The following is a 19,247-nucleotide window of genomic DNA, read 5'->3' as shown; positions in this document are numbered from 1 at the left end:
AGTTCTAACGCGGTAATCTCGATTTGAGACGAATTATAGACAACTTCGCACGAAAACGCGTGCGAACTCATTTCTCGCCTTTCACTAAACACCGTTATTGAGAGTTAACTTCGTTTACTTGTAGTTGGGTAAAGTTTAACGTCGAAATGGTCGTTTTTACCCATCTTTACCATCTATTGTCATTCTTTAAGTTGAAAGAAACGTCGCTGGCACAAATTTCGAGCCAGCTCGCTCTTGTTTCCGAAATTTATTGATTTATCCTCATTTTCTTACCGTTTTTTTTTTCTTCTCTCTTTTGCAAATATCCCAAAGTTTCCCCTTCAATGTTACACCACCTCAAAAGCTAGCAAAGAGAGAGAGGCGGAATTTGAGTGTACTGAGTACTGACTAGTGTAAGGAAAATAGACGTACGTACGTGATATTCAGTGTTTGTTTTTAACGTAAGCCTCGTAGGAAACTCCCCACTTCCTCCGTGATTTGACGAGCCAGGAGTGACTACTCTAGACTTAATGCGGTAAAGTGCCATTTACAGGCACTTAAGATTCCCTTTTTTTATTTCCTCTTACTGTTTTATACCCAGGGTACGTACCTTCTCTTTTTCTCTCCAATAAGAAAATGTAACGGGAACTGGGCTTAGTTTAGGAGGAACAGTCTAGCTGCCATGAGAGAGAGGATTAAGTGTTTGAAAGTATAATCTATACCTCAGAGTCCAGTTAAAGTACGTGGCTAAAATTATTATGAATTTTTTTATGTAAGCATTGTTTCGTACGTAGATTGTCGATTATTATTGTTAATATTATTATTAAAAAAACAAAAATCAGGATAGTAGGCTTTAAGCCTTGGTTTTTCCGTGTTTAATTTAGCAGACAGCTTAGCTGACGTCTTGAAGCCACGTAACCTTTATAAAACAATCGACTTTTTTCCATCTCTGGTTTTGTAGACTGTCGATTATTATTGTTATTGTTATTAAATAAACAAAAATCAGGATAGTAGGCTTTAAGCCTTGGTTTTTCCGTGTTTAATCTAGCAGACAGCTTAGCTGACGTCTTGAAGCCACGTGACCTTTATAAAACAATCGAATTTTTTCCATCTCTGAAGCTAATACTGCAAATCCCTCTTCTGAGCAAGGAGTATAGTTATACGTGGCATAGAATACCGGTATAAAATTACGGGTTTTTTTTTGTGTGTGTGTATGTTTGGAAGTGTGCATGAGCTAGGTAATAATATAAAAACTAAAAGCCCATTCCTTCCTTACCAAGGCTTATTTTTCTTTCTTTCTTACGGCGTATTTTACAAGATTAGCCTTTTAATTAAAACAATCCTTCTGGCCCCATTTTACCCCACAATTCCACGGATGCCTGGATAAAAAGAAAAAAGGCGCCAAAAAGAAGGAAGAAATTGGTGCTAAAAGGGCTGAGCCTAGGAGAAGAAGAAGAAGAGGGGGAAAAGGCGGGAAAGATGTAGGGTTTTTTTTCTTCCTTCGCCTTCTTTGGCTTTTCATTTGGTCCTGGGGCTTGGGTCAGCGGGAAAAGTGGGAAAAAAGAACGTGACCAAGTTATACATGGGTCCCTTGCCCAGGATTCAGGAAGATGAGAACAGTAGCGACATAGAATGGCCATTACCTTTAACGCGTCACGGAAAGACGCGGGAGAAGAAACCCCCTTTGGTCCCATCTTATTCTAGTTTCTACGTGTTTTTTTTTTATATGGGACTCCTATATATTCTCACTTAGACTATCAGCCGTCTCTGACAGCGTAGTCCATGGTAGGACATCCCTATTGTTCTCTGGATAAAAAGAAATAGATGGTGAATATAATGAAGACATTGAGAGAGAGAGTGAAAAAAAAGCACCATATTTAAGATTTTGTAAGATGGTTTACGTCAGAAAGAAGCAAGCAACTCCTTTACTCTGTTGCATGTCTGCATGTCTACATTCTTTGGCCGCGTGATAATTCATATCCCGGGGGGTATATAATATGACCAGGGTTCAAAATATGGTGGTCGCTTTGATCCAAGGGCGCGGACTCCCGTCTGTCTTCAGGCGATTTAATTTTAATTTTATACGGGATGTTTATCATACCTTCAAACATTCCCTTCAAAACCGTCGTCTACATTTTCTTGGAATCGGAATTTTAATATCATAACAAAATTAAAAATTATGTTGTTTAGTAAAGGGAGGTCGAGAGCTACCGGCTAATAGCTCGCTTGCTTCTCTTTTTAATTTTGTTCTATACCTTTTTGAAATTAAAAACAAACCATCTAAAAAAAGGAAAAAATAAAAACACTTTGCTTCCCTTGGGAGCAAAGGAAGGTCCTTAAATTGCTTAGTAATTAAGCTTCCCCTACCTTGTATAGTCGTTATTTAATATATTTTTTTTAACGTAACAGCTACCTTTCCGTGTTTAGTAACGATTTAGTTTAGTATAAAGGAAACCTATAATTGGTCTAGGGCGTAATTTCTATATTAAAAAAAATTTATAATGAAAAGATTATTTTTTTAATTATTTGCATGAGAATCTCAGTGGAATTCTTCCTCGCCTATAACACTAGACGTATATTTTTTTAATATATAGAGTAGTGGTACCCGTGTTATCATATCGTAGATTCTAATACAGGAAAAGGCTGGTAGTTGCCATTCCCCTATAAATATTATCTATTTATTTGACTTATTTCCCCTCTTTAAAATATTTGACCTATAAAAAAATCTATATTACACGCCACAACAAAACTTTGGGATTTTGTTATTGCTATGAAAACGAACTGTCATGGTTTGGTAGAGAAATTTGCATATAGTCTTAATGTTTTTTCCTAAAGAACTATTAAGTACTACTTCACGATATGCAATACTTCATTTTTTTTTTAAAGCAAGGTTAATGTTTTTACCGTTATGCCTCTTAAATGGAAGAATAATATATAATACGTAACTTTGGTATTTCAACGGGATAGAACCCGCCCTAAAACCACAAATAAATAATAAAGAAAGAGTAGGTTGAAGACGAAAATGTCTACCCTTAATTTGTGGTAGACTTATCAGAAACACCCTGTATATTATGATTGTGAGTAGGATAAAACAAATACCTTTAAATTAAAAGTTTTCAAAATAGACGATTCTCAAACCGTTTGGCTTTTAGGTAAGCTTGCCTATTTCTGAAAATCTTGTAATAATATTCGTCTAGGCAGCTTGACGTCGATCACGCGGAAGACGCGCGGGACGGGTCTTATACCGTACCAGAATATCCCCTTATTCGTGAGTCACGAGCTTTTGCGTGATTCCTTTCGATTCCAACCCCCATCACGCTTCCCCTTAGAGCGATGTCAGACTGCGCTTACTGCATTTGGGATCAGAATTTTTACAAGTGGAGAGAGAGAGTCTAAAGCTGGTAAGGGATGAGGGAGGGAAGCAGAGGTCACGACCCCGGGCGCCCGGGATGATATCTCTCCCGCAAAACCAACCAGGAATGATCATATAGACTCTTTCGATCAATAATTTCTGGCGATTATCGTATACTCACCGCGATATTAGAATCTTTCTCGATCAGAACGAAATATATCGGAAACAATCAAACAATCTGAGAGAATTAGGCGCACTAACTATGGAACAGTTCAGGTCCGGTGGGACGCTAGAAATGGGGGAGGAATACTCGGAAAAATGGCGGGCATTCTACTTCAGACTAATCATTAGACCGTCCGCCATTTTTCCGAATATTACTCCCCCATTTTCTAGCGTCCCACCCGACCTGAACTGTTCCACAGTTAGCACGCCTATTTCTCTCACATTTTACATCCTCCCCCATCATCCTTGCCGTATCTTCGAGTTTACCTACTTTTATTACGATATAGGCCTATATAAGGCTTAAAAATAAGGAGCTTGGGTATCTGTATCCAAAAAAAAAATTAGAAATCTTATTCCCTAGTCTGCCTCGTAGTCTGTTAGCTCGGCTCTCTCTTTCTCGTGCTGTACGGTTGTCTTCCCCGCATGGTTCGCGTGTCGTGATGGTTGGAAAAATACCGCGGTATTAAAAACCCAACCGAATGTGGAAGAGAATGAAAAGGAAAGACGGGGTTTTTCCGTATTTCAGGGTAAAAGAAATGAATGAAAATTGGATACTGTGGATTTATTAAATGATTTCAGGGGGAATTTTTATACGATCCGAATAAAATTAAGATTTGATTGGATTTTTTTTTCTCTTCTCTTTTCCCAACCCTGTCAGCTTTTCTTTTTATTTTCGCTTTATTCTTATTACACCATGGCCCTTTTTTATTCCTATCTCAATTTTAATTCAAAAATTATGTGTTTGACATATTTTTTTATTAAAATATTGGTATAAGTACCCCGGAAGGAAATCCGAATCATTTGTTTACATTTAAATTACATTTCTCTTTTCATATATTTCTCGTATTTCAAATCGAAATGTATATTATTTTCATTTAATATCAAAATGATGAAATACGTTTTGTTTTATCTTTGTATATAGCTTATTTTTAAGCGTAGAATGGTTCAATTTAACGTTAGGCATAAGCTGAGAATAGGTTGTAAGTTTGTTGTCATTCTATGGATGAAATATACGAGGAACGATCAATTTTTAAAAAACTAGAATTTTGTGGGAGTCACTAACTAGTGTCATTGACTTGTCAAATTTCGACGATATAATTAGGGCAATTTAAAAGTTAAATTTGGAAAGATTCTACGTGGATCAATACCTGTCGGGTAAAAAGACAAATGAAAAGCTATAGCGGCATGCAGTCGCCGCGCAAACTCTTTACGAGAACAAAATAGTATGGGAAAAAAAGAAAAAGTTAATTTTTCCAATTTGCGAATATCGCTATGCTAAAAGCAAATTTAGAGAGCACTCTGGGATTAAACGCCCATAAATTAGGATGAGAAAAATAGATGAGATAAATGAGGCTGCGGGAGAGACACAGCCAGCGGGGGCAAAGGAAGGAAGACGCGCGAGTATAGACAAATTTCTTCTTCATCCACGCACCATCTCCTCACTGCTTGAGTGGTGTCCAGTTGCGGGCTTTCAGTTAGCTAAGGCTCTCTCCCCTATTCGATAGAAAAATGCCCAAGAGTTTCTTTCTAATTACGACTGCCTCAGATCGACAGGGTCTGCCCGGGGAGGCGCTGAAGGAAGGTTGGAGGTCGTTATTTAAAGGAAATCAGGGACAAATTTGTCAACGCGTTTGTGGGCTGATGGCAACTCAGCCAAAGCGAGAATGTGAAGAGATCCTCTTCAAGCTGGGCGGGCTGAGCTGAGGCGAGGGATCTTTTGGGGGTGCAATTTTGGCAATCGATGATCCATTCTCCCCATCGTCGTTCCGTGCCATAACGTCAGATCTTTAAAGAAACGGGGACCGGACATAAATTACTTAAGTTTTTTTATGCCATCCCAACTAATTTAGGTTGAAGTTCAGTAACAGCATGCACGTTGGGCAATACATTAATAATTGCTCTTTTTTTTGATAAACCTTCACGCAACTACCTGGATAACTAGGTCATTTCATCGCGCGATCTCAAAGTTAGATGACTACTTGAATAAATATTTGAACATTGAAAGGAGGCGTGTATGAAACATGTAAAATAGAGAAATCGCGGTATTGTAAGGGGGCGTCCATCGAAACCTTGATGACGCCTTTGCGTTTTTAAGGTGTTTTGCAAATCGGTTTTGAAGTTTTTTTTTATCCCGAATTCCCTGTACACTTACTTACTTTCTCTGGGGTACCGAAGCATTGTTTAACGTTCCCTCCCTTTTACGTAACGAAACACGAATTTTTGCTAGCTACCCTCCTCCTTTTTAATTTTACACGGAATTTTTCCGTTTAAAATTTAAGAAACGGCACCAAAACCCCTGTCCCTGTCCCTGTGCCGGACCGAAACGTACGCTTACGATGAGAGAGAGAGATCGCTAGCGTACGCGGTGGCGATACGAAGCCCCGCGTAGAGAGAGAACTGCCTGCCTGGTATATTAGTGAGAGGGGGAAGAGGGAGAGGGGGCATCCCGCTCGGAGAGAGAGGAAAGAAAGGTAGTTTAAATCTCGCGGGCTTTTTTGAGTGAATGGAAACAAGATGATAATTTTCGTGCACTACTGCACTTTTTTAATTTTACACGGAATTTTATTCCGTTAAAATTTAAGAAACGGCACCATGCGCGTGATACATCAGAGATTATGCTGAATGGTTAGGTTAGGTTAGGTTAGGTTTCGTAAAATAGAGGGGACGGTTTACGGTCATAGTGATTTCTGGTTTAGGGGATCCAGGATTTGGTTTTAGATACATTATTTGATTCGTATGGTTTTGAAAAATTATACTTTAGTGGGGTGCACAATTTAGTTTCATTAATATTATTTGAAATGTGACGTTATTAGAAATTAAGGGGATACACGATTGCGTTTCAGAAATGTTTTTAGTTGTACGATTTATTGGAGATCAACTATACGGGGGGTCACGTGAGCCGTGTAAAATTACTATTAAGGCCCAGCCCTTGGGCCATCTTGTTATTGATAAAAAGAAACGAGTGGCTAGCTGGCTGGCTCCGTGTAAGATATTATTAGAAAATCGAAACCCTTTCTTTCTTTTTTATTCCGCTCCGTTTTCTCGATTTTTCCACTCCCGGAACTTTTCCCCTATACAACGACGTGTGGGAAAATTTTACATTATTGAGATTACCAAATGTTGGCTGTGTAATTAGGCAATTGTACCCATACCAACCCGGTCTCGCGGCCCAATTGCTCGCTGTAATGTCAAAATGAGAAGAAGAAAGAGGACGAGGAGGAGACGACGATGTCGTTTTCCAACGGAATATTTGAACCTTTCCAGAAAAAAAAGAACCCCATCACCCACTTTCAGGGTTTTTAATAGATGAAATAGTTGAGAAAGATGTATACTTGTCCTCACTCAGTTCGATTTCCAACTCTCCATAGTAAAAGCCCAATTTTTTCCTGGCCTTTTCCATCTCATCCGCTGAACGTTGCTGGATTCTAAAGAGAAGAACGTCAGGAGAAAAGGAGGATAGGATAGGATAGGATAGTAGAAAAGAGGTTCTTTTGGCGTCTGCAAATCGCTTATCTCTGTACAGAGCCTCGGAGACGAAGGGAAAGAAATCAGCTCCGGGGTTGCTTCGCTTTGGAAGAGGAGGGATGAAGGGATGCTGGCTCTTGGAAGAAGAGAGAATTGATGCGGATGAATCAATAGGGACTGATGCGGCGGGGATGGAAGATGCTGCGCGAGCTAAGCTAACCTAGGCGCGCGCGGGGAACGAGCTAAAGAGCGATTTGTCATCGATGTCTCCGTACCAGGGGACGCGGCACACTCTTTTTCTCTCACTTCCAACGTCCCGTTTTTTTTCTTCTTTCTCATATCATCCCCTCGCTTTTTCCGTCTATGTTTTGTTCCCCTTTTTCAAGGCGTCCCTAGTGGTCTAATTTATGCGCGATAACTTATAGTTAATCCATAGTAACTTTCGGATCGGTCGAAAGTTAAATTCTCATATCTTTCAGAAATAAGGAGGAGGGAAAAGTCCCGGTTATGGTTTTATTGAATGCCTGGGATTACATCCTCTTCCTCGCGCATCCTTCATCCTTCCTTTTCCGCCCGCCATATTTTTTTCCTTATTCCTTCCTCATTTTTGAACTCGGGAAATAAAATTCGTTGGAAGCCTATAGGCTATAGACCAAGGCCCGCATCACCGGAGAAAATCTCATTTAAGCTTATCAGAAGACCATAGTTGCGTTGGAGAAATAATTCTTTTTTTCTCTCTCTCACTCTCTCTTTCTTGTAAGTCGAATAGGGAATATCGTTAGGATGAAGCCTAAAAGACACTCTAATACTTGTTAGGCCAATTTTTCCTCTCCCGCCTCCACTATAAGAGATTTATTATTCAGAATGTACTTTGATAGTTCGAGACGCTTTTTTCGCTTAATAACGTTTTGTTTATATGATACGGTGACCCGATTTGAAGAGAAAGAGAGAAGAAAAATGGAATTTCCTCTAGAGGTGCTGCATATATATATATAAATTTTTATTTTGCAAATCTGCATGGACAAAGTAGGAATCACATCTCAAAATCTAATAAAGTTATAAGAGATTCTTGAGAAATTGAAACGTTTCGAGGAAGGGTAGAAATAAACTTTCATTCGTGGTGACTTCCTGAACGGAACTCGAACTTGAGCTACACGCGATTTAGTTATTAGAAAAATTATCTTACCATGGCTTCTCCTTTGTTACGTGTCACACTACGAATATCGGTACAGTATACGTCATAGGCGATATCTCCATCGAGAAAATGTAGATCTCTAGGATATTCTTAAACGCGGAGAGGCGATTTTCAACAATTTCCTCCATTTGTCAAATGCCTTTTTTTTTGCATTTTGATGATAAATGCCGCCAAACTCGAACTTCCATCAACTAGACGCGTATATTTTTTTTATTTTTGAAGGAAGATATTCGTAAGAGCGCGCGCGCAATCACGATGGAGACGATGACGAAGTTGCGTGGGACCATTGGGCCCCATCCCCGAAACTTATAGGGGGCTAAACAAACAAGGAATAGGGTGGGACTAGATAGATATAAAAGAAAGAAAGACGTATACGTTTCGCTTTAGATTTAGGCCGAGGGTCAATTTAATGGCGCTTCCTTGAATAATGATCGGGCTTCTTTTCTAGAGGAGAGTATAAGTCTCATCTCATATTTTTCTGACCTCCTCTCCATCCTCCTTAAAATTCGAAGTATACAGAATACAGTATATACATACGCCTCGCTACAGGATAGAATCCAGTATGCATCTAGCCCTCTTGTATATGTTTTTTTCATACGAGAATTTTATGGCCCCCATAAAGCAATTGACCTTTTGAGCGGTTCAACATCTTCGGGAGCCCTCACTCTCTCCCTTTCCCTCATACATCCCTTTGGTGATGCCCTGGCATTCTTCTACCCATCGCTGCTACCACCGTTTTTTTTTTCCTACCGCTTCAGTGCTACTATACACTAAATGCCAGCTCATCTCGCCGGCGCTCGCGGTCCGGATGCTTTGGCAGGGCTAAAAGATGGAGAGAGAGTATAGTGTAAGGAAAATGAGGATGGAGAAGGGAGGACTTACCATCCCCGCCTTATAGGAATAATAATAAAAAAAACCTCCCAGAGTTTTAAAAATGACGAAGAAGTGTCAACTTTTACGACTCTCTTCTTTGGCCTTTTAGCTATTCCTTCAAATCGGTGGTCCGCTCTTCTATTACCACTGTTTATCATCAAAAATTCATCATTTGAAGTAGACATAAACTTTCCTTTGGGGTAATTGAATCTCCCTAAAACTTTTAACAGTTTTTATAGTAATTAACCAGTATAATTCTTTGTATCTCAAGTAATGAGGACAGAGTTGAAGCAACAGAAACTATTTTACTTCATCTAATTTACATCGAACCACTACAGATAGGCCAGGCCTAGAAGAAGAAAATCCAAAGTTTTTTTCCCAAGCTTACATTTTCTTTATTTCTTTCTTACTGGTATATACTAAAAATCTTGCTGTTTTTTTGTTGTTGATGGGTTTTTTTTTTTAAGTTTAAATGGAGCCTTTTTTTAAGCTGTAAAACTTATATGGATGGTATGGTATTATACTCTAGAGCTGTTTTTTATTTCTTTGCTTGCTTACGTTTTTTTTTTGGCTGAATTATTTTATTGTAGCTATATTGTCAACAGCACAGCACCACTTGTTATGCCATTTCAGCGAGTCACTTGTACGAAACTGAAAGTCTCCCAACAAGAAAAAATTTGTTCAGCTGCTCCGTTGCACCCTCTCATCCCATTTATTTTATAATAAACCCTACCAGCTAACCCCTGCACGACATGACATTTTGCTAAATTTCGTACAAATGATTTGAATTGCGTAGACCTGTTGGACTATAGGGGGCTGGAACATTAATCCAACTATTGTTAAAGAAGTAGTTCCCATAGTAACCTCGAAAACCACCCCCGCTGTTCTTTTTAAATTAAATTGGGAGACGAAAAACTGAAGCAGATGTATTCTTTCTCTATTTAGAAAATGTCATAATTTATTTCAGTATTTTTTAAGACCAGAATCTATCGCTTAGATTTGAATATAGATTGTTTTTCTCTTGAAAAGGGGTCATTCTCTTGACATTACTGTTTATATTTTACGACCTGGTAACATTTGGCGCCTCCCTAGGTGGCGTCTTTTTCAACAATGTGCGAGTAAAAGTGAAAAAGAAAAAAAATCTAGACTTTTATGGCTTAGAGGGGCTAATATAATCGGGCGCCAAGAAGAATAGGCAACAGTAGATAGCGTATACCGCAATTATAATGTTTGTGACGCACCCACGAAAACTGGGCTAGAACGCCACCATCGAAGGTTGTAAAACCATCAATTCTGGCTCTCGAAAAGAAGTCTCCAAACGACATTGCCCCTGGTCCAAGGTCCTTTTTACCCGCGGCGTATCCGCCTTTATAAGTCCCCTATCTATATCTTTATTTTACAACTTTTTCGAAACTAGCGTGTTTGCCAGCGGTTGGTTTTCTTCAGTCGTTTCACTGGAATATGCAAAAGAGTATCAAGCTAAGACGCAGTGTTTGGTTATCACTTTTAGATAAGGCATGTGTAGCAACTACGACTCTATGAGCATTGTAGACTAGCCGTAAGATGGACTATGACTCCCAAATTTGAAACTTTTATTGGGAAAAGCTGGAAATTTCGGTAATCTTTGTAGTTCAAAGGTTTTTCGCACTAATTCGTTACTTTTAAGAGGAATATTTTCGTTTGAGAAATGGGTTGTAAATATTTTCAAGAATATCTTAAGCCTGTTTGCCACCATGTACGCTTTTATAAAATATCTTTTTTTTACTGCAGAAACTTGGAAATAATAGGCTTATTTTGTAGGGATTTACGTCTAAACCTTTCTATAAACTAAAAAATTCATCTACTCTTTTGTACCAGTAACCATTTGACCTTTACCCCCGTAAAAACCCCTTTTAAAGTTTACTTTCTTTTACCCTAGAGCGTAGACCTCTACCCCACGTACATAAGTTACAAGAAAAAATTCAAATACATAGTTTACAGACTAGGAGGATTCATACCATTTACACAAGGAGGCCAGGCTCAATTTCAGGTGTTACACAAGGAAGCCTAACTTACTAGTGGAGTCAAAAGCCAGGCCTCCTTGTGTAAATGGTATAAATTCTCCTAGTCTGTAAACTATGTATATTGGAAGATTTTTGGGATCATAAACTTGGATAAATATGCATTGGCAACATTTTTTTTATATACAAGCAAAATTTCCAAAAATATCGATGTTAGGGCAATTTACGAGCTCTGTTTTTTCTTGAAAAGTCCTTTTCTACGAAATAAATGGATAAATACGGGGTATTTCATTGTTAAAAAGACAGGAGCTCTTCCTTTTTCTTGGCGCCAATTTCAATTCTTTCGGATTTTTGACGTTATCTTTTGTTCGCTACTGTTTCATTTTCCACTTGGACCAAAAGTGAGTTCTCGTTATGGGTTTTTCTCGCCTTCTGTTTCAGTGACAGGTAAGATACGATGTAAATATAGGCATAGTTATAAATATTCGGGTAAAAAGGGTTGTTTTTGAGGGGAAACCGTGAGAAAGATAGTTCTTTTTTACTTTTACTGCACCCCTTTTTTGACCCGTTTTAGTAATGAAGCTACCTCTATCTATACGTTACCTTACCCCCTTGGAAGTTTTCTTTTAAAAAGAAAAGTGTTTCTTTAGAAATTCTTTCGCATCATTCTATCCCGCTAGGGTTATATATTTTATATATGCCTCCTTATTAGAAACGTTCAGAATGCATTTTTACCAATTTGCGCTTGCAGCTTGCAGGCCCAACCCTAGCATAAACGAAACGTTTTTGGTCATAAATCTTGCTTAAAAGGATGCCTTCATATATAGCCAGTCATAATGAATGCCCGACTTTGTATTTTTTTGGTTTAGTTTTTTTAACCCTTTCTTCACCATGAAAAAATTATACTGGGATGCTTTAACTCATTTTTCGCAGCTACAAAATGAAAGTAAAAGTTTTTAACAGTATCCTTGCATTGAATAAAAAAATCAGCGCTGAAATTGGGCTTATATGATAAAATACAGGTACGCTAAAAACCTTTTTGTATAAAATTCACTTAAAATATAAATAATTCATGAAAAAAAAAACAACTAAGTTCTCTTGATATTTTTAAATCAAAATTATTTATAAATGCTTTTTTTTTAAAAAAAAATCTTTTTTATCTTAATTTATTTCATTTAAATTGATATCTTTTCTAAAACGGTTTTTAACTATTACTTATGCATCATTTAAAATGCAATATAATCTATATATATTTTAAATATACCATTAGTCCATTAATGTACGTACTACATACCGACAAATGTACATTTTTTTCTCTCTCTTTCTTCAAATATCTCTTATCTTCAACACGCCAAAGAAAAGAACAATTTTAAACAGAGATAAAAAATATTCTGTCATCTGTTTCACGGATGAGAACAATTACAAAACAACCCCCCTTTGACGGGAAATTAACAAAAAGAAAAAAATAATTTGGTAGAAAAAAATTTGAACAAGGGTGTTCACAATCTTTTCTCGTTCTTCTTTTTCAATCGGTATCTAGGCGAAGAGAAGGATGGTTTGATATCACCCCTTTCATTTAATCTCCCGGGGCATTTTTCTTTCATTTTAATGAAAAAATACCTTTGTTTTTTTAAGCCTCTGGTATACCTGGAGATGACGACAAAACAGTTAACTATTATAGAAAAAATTATAAAGATTAAAAGGAAATAATTTAAACCGAAATAAATTAAAAAACAGACGCTCGTGCTAGGAGGGCCCATCTGCCGCCTGTTATCTAATACGTAATACCTACCGTGAATTTTTTCAGTTTATCAATGAATATTCACTCTAGTAAAGAAAGAGCGTATTAAATAATGAATATATCAATTGGAAACATATCTACATTATTAAAGAAGATACCAGGCAATTAAGTTAAATACGTAATGAGTGACACTACGCGTTAGGCTTTCCCACTAGGGAATACCCCTATTGAACGAATCCGGCACGTGATACTAGGCGTCCAATAAGTTTTCATATAGAGTTGAAAAAAATTCATCGCAACAAATCAAAACCCTGCATGAGATAATACTTTACTAATAAGAAATATAAATTCAAAAACAAAACGAAGATGGTTTTTAAAAGCTAGTCCCTCGAGGTCTTCCATAATATATATCCAGATAAAGATAATACTAATTGATATAAACTTAAGTATTATATGGTAGTATCAATTCGTTACGGATACCTATAGGGCAAAACCGATAAAACAGATATATATATACGACAATAATTTGGCGAGCACATCGGTATACTTAAAAAGATGTCTTATATATGTTCTCATTCGGCCATCTGCCATCACGCGATATCTGTCGTCCGCCAAAATGTTACAACTATCAAATAATGTTTTACCGACCATGATAATATAAATTATCTCTTTTTTTCTTCTTCTCCTTACATTATCAGACCTCGATGTGCTCCCCTCTCCCCCCTCCCAAGGAAAAAAGAAAAAAACTGGTCCACAAATATTCGCGTCGACTTGATTAATAGTACTTAGAACTCCTGATTGGATTCCTTTCTCAATAATAACCTAGCTTTTCTATCTGCCCCTTCCTCCCATCAATTCATCCTCTCTGATCGAATAACTTTTTGGGGGTGGGAAAGAGGTGCCAACCAAGACTGTTGACGTAATTCCTCAAGACACGCGCGTGCTTCTGTGTCAGTGTGTCCCTAATATTCTCTACCTATAGCTGGCTGGCACCGCGGTGACTATAAAGAATGATAGTAATATTCCCTTGAAAGTTAACTACATTTAGAGGCACGCGGTTCCGCCAGGTTACGGTGATAGGCACTATATCAAACTAAGGGAGAAAAAAACATTTATATCCTTCCAATAGGACTATAGATGAGCGAAAGCAGAGGCACTTTATATATTCAGTGCCACCACGAGTTTGCATCAAAAGGAAAGGTATAATAGAAATTGACTATTTAATTTTTGATGTACAATTAATCTCGAACGACTCATTTTAGTCCTATAATATATATTGTACTTCAAATATTGGTCGAAATTTGAATATTTTAAACATAACGTATCATAGAAACGTCTCTGTTTTAGATATCATTTGGAACTTTAATCTTCAAAGGGCTATAAATTAATGTACGATATACAAAAATAACTCATCGCGGTTAAGTACAAATATGTTGGTACAATTTACATTATGTTGATGTACTTATAGTCTTACCTGAGAGGGTGTTGCGCCTTTGTTTCTACGGCATCCTTTGCCTGAAATTCAAGAGTATAGTAGGAGTAAAGGGAAAAGAAATATATATATAAAAAAAGTAAAGAAAAAGTAAAGTTTTCCATCTTGCACTCTCAGCGGTCAGAAACGTGATGCGAATAAAAATCGCGCCTCCTTCTGATATTTTCTCCTTTGTCGCTGTTTCTCTCTTTCTCGATCTTTGGCCGTGCCTTTTTTTATTTTTACCAGAAGTAAGATAAGGGACTAGAAGTAAAGAGCTCTAGTATTGGCACTAGGTAACAAATTTGATGATTTTATGCCGCTTCCATCGCGCCTACACTAAAAAGAAAAAAAAAACATTGGTCGAGTTCCAAAAAAGAATTACTACCCCCTTCCCTTCAACCTAAGGCCGCGGAACACGGACGCGGGTGCTTGAATCTAGTTCGACCGTCTACCGCCGCGAGTGTCTCACGTTTTGAAGAGAAAATTCAGAAACCGCTACCAGAGGGCCAACCGTTGGTGTGTTATCAAGAATATTCACTTTCGCCAAGTGAAGAATTTGTTTACCTCGATACTTCTATTCCCTTACCTTACTTCTGTTTTTACTAATATTCGCCAAGGACCCAAACCTCTAAAACTTCCCTAACTTCTTATATTCGCTGGCTAAAGGCGGTTGGTTATAGGTACGTAGTTACTTATACGAAGTATTTGGGATTTCGTGTCGAGGTCACACACCTGTTGTCTCGAAATTAATAATATATTTTTTTCTTCGGTGTTAGAGGTCCCTTTTACTTAAACAGTTTTTCTTTTTAAATATTCTCGTAAAGAATGCGAGAAACCTGACTAATTAGAAAAAAATATTTCAATCACACGCTCTTAACCAATTCCTTTTTATCACGCTATTTCTTAATTGGTTTCGAATAAACCGATGTTGGTACGTAAATCCTGTATAATACTAGATGCTTATCTGTACACTAAGACGCATGGTTTTGCATTGTTTTGACGGTAGCAAGGACGGACACTTGATTGGTTAAAATGTATAATGTTTATTGCTGACTGATACAGAGTACTGTTCTCTTGTTACAAATTCAGTTTGTTGAGAAACCTCGTATTAGATTAGATGTTTTAGGTCAAAGGTTATTTAATCTATTTTAATTTTAAAAATCTTATCACTAATTTTTTAGAAGACATTCACTTGTTTTTTAGCTATCGTTATAGTTTGGTATGATTTTATATTTTGGACTAGCTATTAAAAAGGCTATAAAATATCTTAACTAATTAGAAAATAAATTAATTGAACCTATATAGGGTTATGACCTACACTAAAAGAATTATATAAATATTTTTGTTTATGTATTTCAATTTTACTGGAGTTCGTTAACACATCTAAAACTTTAAACTCGCAAAAATTTAATTAGGGTCTTTTAAAATATATTTATATTTTTATTTTTTATTTTGGGAAAACGGGAATTCGAAAAGAGATTTTAAACATCCGGTCGGTGTATAGGGATAATTAAAAGAACTAAGAAAATTTTTGTCTAAAAGAAAAAATAATATTTTAATGTTCAGAAGAAGATTTTTTTAATATATTTTTACGAGAACGTTTATATTATTCCGGTCATCCATTTTTATATAGCCGTTATTAAACGTACTGAATGAATACGATGCAGACTTGAAAACAAAAGTGTATGGAATGTATGGATTGTCTTGTAAATTTTGTTCGAACCGTGAGATGTACTGAAAGGAATAGGGGGATTACATAGAAAAACAAATGTAATTTATTGATTAGAAAGCCTTTATACGTATTCATCTTCTCAGTCCATGGGGGTTTTTTTTAGATGACGAAGCGTTAAAAAGAAAAATAAAGTTTAAAGAAATATAGAAATTTCTCTGTAAAAAATAAAAAAAATAAGAACAAAATAAAAGTATTTGAAAACTTTTATGGGATCAAAAGATGAACGATTATAATGTTAGTCACGCTCGTATTGAGGTATTTTCTCAAAATAAGATTGTCATAAAATTCCAAAGTTAAGGAGTAATATTGAACTTTACTGTTCCGCAGCGTCTTTGGGTTGGGTATTACGAAAGAGATATCGAAAAACCCTCGTAACTCAACAACGAAAAAAAGAAAAGAATGATCGTTATAAAACAAAAGTTATCCGTTGAAATTTTTAAGGAAGTTATACTATCATATATATATTACCGGAAACTCATTCTTAACGGTCGAATAAACACAGCGCCGATTTATATTAAAAAATAAATAAGCGTGCTCGGTTTGTATTTTCCATAGTTATTTTTTTTTTCTTTTTTCACCCAGATAGCCTGCCTTAAATTTCAAAAACAAAGGGTTGCTTGAAATTTGATATAACTCTATTCCAAACTAGGAGGGTTGATACCATTTACACTAGGAGACCAGGCTACTGGTGCTACAACTTTGTGCTTCAAGTATAGCCTAGACTCCTGGTGTAAATATTTGGTATTAATCATGCTAGTCTGGTTTATTACGCTAAGGGATCCGGTGGTGAAAACTTATTAAATTTATATTCCACGAATTCATCTATGCAATTTAAGCCTCGCTTTGTACTTGTAGAGAAATGCGAGGTTCCGATATCGTTGTCGAGATTATTAAATGAAAATGATTTTTCGTGTCTTCTTAAATGGTGGAATTATATATCCTGGCGCGAACCTTTCAACACCAATTACGAATTGAATTCTCTTTCTATATTATTCTTATATCATTTGAAGGGAAGCTTATACTTTAAACTTAAAAGAGGGTCGGAATTTATTTGAAGAAAGGTTTTAAAACAATGGGCTCACGTTTTCGCCCTTAAGTCTCTCGAATATATATATTATACGTTTCTATTCGAAGCCAATTAAAATCCCAGATTCGGAGATATTCTTGATTTAAACACGTAATCCCTTGAAGAATTCTCATCCGTAAAGAATACGATGCCTATTTGTTATTCATAGGTTTGTTTCAAAGATGGATTCTCGTCAGATAGTTTCTGGCGATAAACTTTTCTTACTATTTTTTCTTCTTTACTAAATCGAGAACCTGGTAAGAACTTCTATAGAAGAAGCTTTATTCGATATCATCGTTCATGCCATAATACCCCTTTTTTCCCCGTCCAATGTCGTCTGCTAGAAAAAAACCCCAATGAAGTTGAAGCTTGGAGTAGAGATATCAACTGGAGTAGCAAACCTCATCTCCATACCTACAACGTAGCCTTTTACCCCCAGTCCTCCCAGGCGATACACAATGGTAGGGTCTTACGGCACAAAAACGAAGACAATGTTTGCCCCTGTAGGTCCTTTGTTTTAAAAATAAACCGTTAACTCATGAGAACTAGCTTCTATTTTTAAATGGCACTAAGCGGCAGCACTTAACAATCCCCTACTAAGGTTAAGACCGTTCGCAAGGTACTCTGGGAGACTCATTGCAACACATGGCCTACGAATATCACTACTCCAGCTCACAACTCTTTTCCAAGGTTGAAGGCAAAGTCGTCTTAGGCGTCTGTACCTTGAGTAACAATGCATAAACGTTATCCAGATAAAGAAATCAATTTTGGGCGACGTCTACTTGCTGGGCTAACCTCACGGTTGTTCAATAGGAGTTATACGTAGTTATACTTCAAAAAATAAGGCGTATTTTAGCTTGGTAGTCGCAGTAACCTTGGAATGGGATGAATTATACACTATTCCGGGAATATATTTACTTCTCTTTATTTATTTTTTTCTCGCGAAACATTGGTGTACTCTTTCTACTACTACTAAGAAAAAAACTTTGTATCTAGTCGGAAAATTCTCGCTTATACGTTGGGGTACATGCCATGCAGGAAGACACGGGGAAATGGCTTTCCCGTGTCTAAGCTTTAGTAGCAAAAAAGAATACAGCGAAACTATAGCAGTTTCCAAGACAATGTCATTATATACATAGAAAGGTGTTTTCCTCTCCCTCCCTTACACCATCGTGGTGGTATTATACCGGCAAATGTAAGAGATGTATCAAGAATAAGTACGGTTTTTCTCAAGAATTTTGAGTCGGTTCGGGATCTATATAGGCAGAGGACACCCCCCATTCCTTTCCATTTCTTGAGGAAGATTTAGAAGTTCAATATTCATATCAAAATGAAATGTATTCACCAAGGTATCATGCGGAGAAAAGGAGTTTGTTCCTTCTCTCTTTAACATAACTCCTGCATGCGGGGAAAAGAATGTGTGGGTGCTGTCATACTATACTACTTTTCTATGTACTTCTTTTTCTATATAATCCATCATGGACATAGTCCCATCGTCAATGAAAGAAGAAGAATAATAAAATACCTTTGGGATAGATTGCAGGATATTTCCAGCCATCCTTCGTATCCTTGTTCTTACACTTACAAATAAAAATAGGCCTAACTACCTTCTCTCTCTCTCTCTCTCTCTCTCTCTCTCTCTCTCTCTCTCTCTCTCTCTCTCTCTCTCTCTCTCTCTCTCTCTCTCTCTCTCTCTCTCTCTCTCTCTCGAGTTTGGTCGGTTACGCTTCTTTTCGCGCTCCGATGTTTTTTGTTTTTTAACCGGTTTTTTTGCGGATTTTGACCAGGTTTTTTGCGCACGGTCTCTAGTTACCCCTTTTAGTCGGTGACTCTGGGGTTTTTTACCCCTTTCGGGACTTTTCCGGTGTTTTATTAGCGTTCCTTTGGAGCGCTTTTCCTAAGCCTTGGCTGATTTCTTCAACGGCTTTTACCGATGGGTGAGTTTAGCTCCTCATCGGGTGATGATTCCCCCCTCGCCTTCGCCCGACGGAACTCTCATTCCCTTTCGTCTGGGACGGGTGCGGACCCCCAGACCACCCCGCCGGTTGGCGTAGCTTCAGCCGGCGCCCTCTCACTCAAGACGAAGGCTCCCAGTGCTGCTGCCGCAACACCTGCTAGCGCCTCTCCCTCGATGTCTACCCCCCTTCT

At 37.4% G+C, this 19,247-nt stretch overlaps 1 protein-coding gene and 2 long non-coding RNA genes across 6 annotated transcripts in view; 1 reads left to right on the top strand and 2 right to left on the bottom strand.

The window, feature by feature from the left end:
* LOC149661754 (toll-like receptor Tollo) overlaps positions 1-19,247 on the top strand; it is a 182,084-nt gene that overhangs the window by 76,644 nt on the left and 86,193 nt on the right. The window lies entirely within an intron of this gene.
* LOC149661760 (uncharacterized) lies at positions 4,292-6,501 on the bottom strand. The gene is made up of 2 exons (XR_016368995.1): positions 5,710-6,501; positions 4,292-5,338 (listed from the first exon to the last, which is right to left on the bottom strand). It is a non-coding gene; the product is annotated as an uncharacterized LOC149661760 (long non-coding RNA).
* Positions 6,510-8,907, bottom strand: LOC149661759 (uncharacterized). Of its 4 annotated transcripts, XR_016368992.1 has the most exons (4): positions 8,205-8,907; positions 6,886-6,978; positions 6,710-6,809; positions 6,510-6,624 (listed from the first exon to the last, which is right to left on the bottom strand). It is a non-coding gene; the product is annotated as an uncharacterized LOC149661759 (long non-coding RNA). The 4 variants fall into 4 exon arrangements; XR_016368993.1 differs by having other exon boundaries at positions 6,706-6,809; positions 6,886-8,907; XR_016368991.1 differs by having other exon boundaries at positions 6,886-8,907.

Source organism: Phalangium opilio, unplaced genomic scaffold, assembly GCF_054372755.1.
Source record: "Phalangium opilio isolate 3A_F unplaced genomic scaffold, DU_Popi_V2 ptg000070l_1, whole genome shotgun sequence".
NCBI classification, from domain to species: domain Eukaryota; kingdom Metazoa; phylum Arthropoda; class Arachnida; order Opiliones; family Phalangiidae; genus Phalangium; species Phalangium opilio.
This window is presented reverse-complemented; position numbering and strand designations above follow the sequence as displayed.